Source organism: Triticum aestivum, chromosome 5B, assembly GCF_018294505.1.
Source record: "Triticum aestivum cultivar Chinese Spring chromosome 5B, IWGSC CS RefSeq v2.1, whole genome shotgun sequence".
Classification (NCBI taxonomy): domain Eukaryota; kingdom Viridiplantae; phylum Streptophyta; class Magnoliopsida; order Poales; family Poaceae; genus Triticum; species Triticum aestivum.
The window spans coordinates 13,409,194-13,415,193 of record NC_057807.1 but is presented as its reverse complement, the minus strand read 5'-3'; the positions used below and the strand labels follow the sequence as shown (position 1 = coordinate 13,415,193).

The 6,000-nt window shown below is 44.6% G+C and overlaps 1 long non-coding RNA gene across 2 annotated transcripts; it reads left to right on the top strand.

Annotated features, from left to right (window-relative positions):
• Nucleotides 1–303: 303 nt before the first annotated feature.
• Nucleotides 304–3,896, top strand: LOC123115447 (uncharacterized). 2 transcript variants are annotated; one of them, XR_006456614.1, is made up of 3 exons: nucleotides 304–2,060; nucleotides 2,599–2,732; nucleotides 3,505–3,896. It is a non-coding gene; the product is annotated as an uncharacterized lncRNA (long non-coding RNA). The 2 variants fall into 2 exon arrangements; XR_006456615.1 differs by having other exon boundaries at nucleotides 3,232–3,896.
• The last annotated feature ends 2,104 nt before the right edge of the window (nucleotides 3,897–6,000 follow it).

Genomic DNA, 6,000 nt, shown 5'->3' with positions numbered 1-6,000 from the left:
TCTAGTGAAAATTTGTGTGGTTCTCTTTTGCAATTTTTTTGATAGCTACTTCACAAAATCCCTTTGTTTTTAGTACTTGAAAACTATTTTGAGTCAATGGTTTTCTGAACCAATCAGAACTCTTCTCACGGATTGATGACATGTCATCCATCCATCCATCCATCCATCTCTCCATCCCACATCCATCCATCCATATTTCTACAGAAAAAAAGAAAAAAAGAAAAGATACCCCCCACCCGCAGCCCAAACCCTAGCTCAGATCCATCCCCCCTGTCACACCCTTCTCCCCCCCATCTCCTCGCCACCACCGCCCCCTCCCGATCCACTCCTCTCCCCGCCTCATCCCTCCCACAGCTCGCCACCGACGGCCTCTCCTCTCCCATTCCCTTCCATCCCACAGCACGCGAAACGCCTCCACCTTGATCCAACGCGCCGCCGCCTCCTCCCCGATCCAGATCCTAACACAACCCGCCCTCTTCCTCCCTCAGATCTCGATCCACCGCCGCCCCCACCCCCAACATCGACGACCCTCGCTGCAGACGAGATCACCGCGTCTCCTCCTCCCCTCTCCCGCGTCCCATCCTGCACCCTCGGCCGCCGCCTCGCCCTCCACAGCGCCGGCCATGAACGCACCGGCGCCGCTAGGCCACCGCGGGCACCGCGTCGAGCAGCGCAACTACGAGAAATGGGAGGAGGAGGACGTCAGGTGGCAGCCCGTCAGGCTCGTGCCCGGGGACTACATCCTGCTCCGCCACGCCAGCGGCCGCTTCCTCCGCGCCAACGGGAAGTACCTCCCCTAGAACAACGGCGCCAACATCGACGACTTCGACACCATCAGCACGATGACTCACTGGGTCGTGGAGCGCATCACAGCCAGGGAGGGCATGCCTGAGGTGAGCCCGCTTCTTGATTCTTCCCGAATTTGCACGAATTTGATTGTGATGGGTTCGTTATGTTCTCTTGGTGCTTGACTAGACAGCGTGTCCCAGGCCAGCACCGGATCACCGGGAGGAGGAGCTTGCTGCAGACCAAGATGGGTACGTTGTCTCCATTCTTATTCTTGCTCAGTTTAATCCCCTGACAGTTTCGGGGTAGGTGCAAAGGGTGAAAGGATTTGGTCTGATCTTATATACCACTCCTGTAGTCATGTGTTACCTGAATTTGAGATAGGTATGTGACAGATTGCCTGGGTGGATTTTTTCCTTGTTAATGTGTAAGGGATTTTGCGTGCGTATGCCTGTTCTGCAATCAGCCGCATTTGATGGTGCGCATACTGAACATACCTGTTTCCAATTCCATACATCACATGCATGTTAACTGAATATAAGATACCGTTTATGGAGTTTCTGAACTGGTGAGAAACAAAGTTAAGCGGTTTACTACTGGTCGATGCATCTTCGGTTTTGTTTTAATGGAGTGCTATCCAGCTTGTGTAATGAAACTGTTAATTAATCCCAAAAGCAGTTTACTGAAACTTCTGCTACTCTAGTTCAGTTAAGACTTGGGAGTTTGTCTGAACTGTTGTGTTTGATATAAGTAGAAGTAGTTGAATGCTATACAGTGGTCTGAAGCTAATTAGTTGATTTGAAAATTATTGGTTTTGAACTGACCATGATTTGGTTGAATCCAGTTCTTCAATTTAATCTAGTAGGTGTGTACAAAACGTGGTCTGAAGCTTGTTGGTAGAAAATCATTACATAAGGCACATATTCACACTAAACCTTGACACAAAAATTATTGGTTTCATACTACTGTCCTTGATACAGTTAGTATTAATAATCTTTGACATTTTGTACTACTTCCTCCTGCTAGGGTTTTGGTGGTGGGGGTGGACCTCTTCGTTGTGCACGGCTGAGATGAACGTCCTCGGCGGTGGTGGCAGCGCGTGTGAGATCCTCCTCCATGACAAGGCCGCCGCCGGATCAGCTCCTCTCTATCGATGGATCCTCGCCTCTCCGACAAGGCCGCCACCGGATCCCCTCCTCTCCAATAGCAACGCCTCCGGATCCACTCGTCCTCGACAACGATGGCACCAAGGAGCACCAGGAGCTTCGGATCCGGTAACTTATTATCTCCCTCTCTCCCTCCCGTAGTACCTACTATGTATCATGCTTATTGTTTACTACATTGAGGCATGTGGGCACCAGAATTTGTAATCAGATTTGTTACTGCTTATGAATATGGCGATGTTCATGACTGATGGATGTGGTTGGGGGTTGAGGTATACAGTGCTATAGAATGCCATCTAGGATATCTGTTAAGCCACTTGGTCAGTTAGTTTCTTTTAGTACATATACCATGAATCCAAGTTTGATGCTAGGCTAGACGTCTCTGGTACCCATGCGTATTGCCATGTCTCTCTATATTTATAAGTTGAATCCAGCACTAACATGTGAACAACACTTGCACTGCCTTATGTATTTACACATAAGGACTTAAACTACATGTCTGCTATTGCAGGGCAGATTAGATGTATATCATTAGTTTCTTTGTTGATTTACTGATAAGTTACCATCCAATCCGCTGACAACATGTTTGTGTTATTGTGGTGCTGGTTTGACTCACTGTCATCTTACAATTTGTTCTTTCTGTATGCAGCTCGCCAGAAGAAGGCTGTGAAGATCTTCCCCCGCCCTACCTCTGGACCTCTTCGCCCCATCGTGCAACGCCAGACGCGCAAGTACAACATGAAGGCCAGGGCTGGTAGGGGCTTTACCCTTGAGGAACTTAAGGTGATTATCATTCCTTTGCTCTATTTCCTTGTCTCTGAAGAGCCTATCCATGATGCAACATCATGTGACATGATAATTGGTTTATAACTAAAAATGTAAGAAAATAAATACCATGGTTGTACTTTGCATTATGTCCACTTCTGTTCTCTCATTCTGTTCACTTCTGTTCCCCCATTATGTTCACTTCTGTTCTCTTTGTACGGTTCAACTATGTATCATGCTTATTGTTTACTGCATTGAGGCATGTGGGCACCAGAATTTGGCCATGTATGTATAATTTTTAGTCTCTTGAATGAATAATAATTCTTTAGGTGTAATGTGTCTGGTGTTACTACATACATTGTTGAACTAGTTGTAGCGGGATAATGAATAATATTTCTTCATTAACTATGCCAACCTGCATCTTGTTGTACTAGTAATAGTAGGATAATGCAGCTTGTTGTACTAATGATGCTGCTATGCCTTTCATATTCATTCATTCATTCTCTGATTGTTCTAGGAGTCGGTCGTCATTCATTCATTCCCTTGTACTGCTTTGTTTGTCTGATCCTCACAAGTTAATGCTTCGCTTGTCCGGGTGTGTGATAATGCCATGTGTCTTATGCAATCAGATTACATTTCTGTTTGTTATGGTAATATAAAAAATATTCGTGCTGTCAAAATTTTCATAGTGTGTGCCTTTCATTTCTTTAGTTTGATTGTTTCCCTTGTATTCAATATGCTTCTAGTGGCTGATCCTTCCATTTTTGTTGTGGCATCTTTATTTTCACAGGTGTTGTGTGTTCTGGAAGATGGAAGAGGAAGAAAACCTATTTTTATTGAACTAAATTTTCTGTATTTTATTTTGTTGTACGTATCATTTGATAGTTTTGTATAGGAACAAGTGATACTATTTTGTAGGGCTTTATGGCCTGTGATGTAAACATATTTAGTGTTGAAATATGAAATTATATGCAAAATTTGTCAAAAAGGTGGAACATATGTATGAATAGTGAATGGGCTGAAAAGAGTACTGGACCAACTCCAGGATTGAATTAATATTTGAATGTATAAAAAGGCCAAATATAAACCAGAAATGGGCTGAACAAAATTGTACATATATTCTTGAAAGGCCAAACATGCATAAAAATTGATGGGCTGACCAGTTGGGCTTGGCCCATGTAGCAAACAAAAATTAATAGAAATAAATATACCAAATGGGCCGAATTGTTGGGCTAGGCCCATGTAGAAAACTGAACTGGATCGGGCTAAATCTTGTGCCACATCAGCTTGCCACGCTGGATGCCTACGTGGTCTGGGGAGGTTGCTAGTGACCAAAACGCCACAGTAGACGTATTTTGGTCATAAACGTCTACGACCATTCCAGAAGAAAGGCCGCTATAGTCAGTTTATGACCGCCAGCTTTTGACCTTTTGTTTTTAGTCACAAAAAGGTCGCAAATGAAAAACAATGACCTTTCAGTGACCAATAGTCAAGGTCACAAGTTGACATATTTCTTGGAGTGATCTCCCCGTCCGACGAGTCCTCCTTCTCCTCTCCCTCCTCCTCATGCTCCGACGAGTCCGAAGGCAGGCCGGTTGCAATCCAGGCAGCATGTCGGGCCCGGATCTGCTCAAGTAGCTGCAGTCGGCGCTCCAGAGTGAGCATCACGTACATCGTAGTCTGCTGTCGGGCTAAAGCTATAGGCGAACTCCGAGCATCACCGTATGGGGGTGGCGGTGCGGAGGGGGGTGGAAATAGGATGCGGCTAGGGTTAGAGGTCAATGTTCGGCTTAAATAGACGGATTTGGAAAATCGGACGGCGTGCCAGAGTGGATACCTCACCGGACCACTGGGCAAAGTTGGGTGTCCACGTGAAATCCGCACGTCAGGCCTCTATATACACTCCACATATGAGCTGAGCTGGATACGTTCATAGGGACGAGTGTAAGTGCGTACCCATGAGCGTCATGCAATTTGGTCACGCTTGAAGGACGGGTGCCTACGCCTTCCGCCGTGCTGCTGCTGCCAGCGAAGGGGGCCCATCCTACCCAGCTCGTATTTTGTTTTCCCCCAATATTCCAGACTTGGGTCAATTCATTTGATATTTGTGGATCGTAAGTCTCGAATAAGGCCTGAAATGGGGCAGCGGAGTGAGTTGGGGCAAGCAGGTCCCAGGATTTGTGGACACCGCTCGAAAAAAGAATTGACCTAGTCCCTCGTGCTGGCTTTTTTATAATGGATTTCGATTTTTAAACTTCCATATCTTTTAAATGAAGAGTTTAAATTGAGTTCTATTTTTCATATTCGTGTTTCTCGTGACCACACTTTGAAATAATTAAGATCCATTTTGAATATATTATGATTACTTTTAAAACAAAAGGTTGTGTTTCAACTGTTGAAACTTAGTACGAGACACAAAAAAATGACATATTTTGTGCATACGACCGACTGAAAAATCGCTTAGAAGTTTATCTCTGAAACTTGGTACTAACAAGCGAGAAAATCAAAAAAAAATAGATGCAAAGTCGTAAGTTTCAACAACTGAAACTTAAAACTTAGTGTACCATCGTGCGGGATTCAACTAGTTCACAAATCATGGGGCAATCGAGCGGCCGCCGTGCCCCTGCGAATTTCTGCCTGAAATGGGAGCATTTATACACTGGACATCTTTGAACTACTCATCTTTCTTCACGTGAATGACATTTCAACTAATCAATTCATGAAGTTTTTGCCATCCTTATATCTTCTTTATTTAGCAAGAGTAAATGAAAAATGGAAGTAGCATGGTCACACCATATTTGCAGTGCCCACCGCATGATAAAGAGATGATAAAGCAGCACTTGCATGACTTGCTCAGCACTATTTATGTGCTTAGCTGACAAATACCATACATAGTCCTACGCTATATATACTCACCTACCCCACGCATAAGGATGCCAAAGGTCCATTGTTATTTCTTCTATAGTACTAGTTCCACCCCATGGTAAGATATGGGAGGAAAACAAAACATCATGGTGAGCATTTACTATTTAGCGCTTGAACCAGCAAATCATTATTAAAATTTAAAACACAAACTATTTCCGCAAGGAGCTTGAAAACTAGACAGTGACCTGTACAATTGACATTTTTTTAGGCTAATATTGTTTTTCTTGCTCCGAATAGATTCGCCGGACGCAGAATACCCGCTAGCTGAAACAGCGCACGACCTAGAGCTGGAGAAAGATGTCGCACAGGCTATAACATCGCATTTCATCGTTTCATCCGAGAGTTCGAAACATCCGCTAGT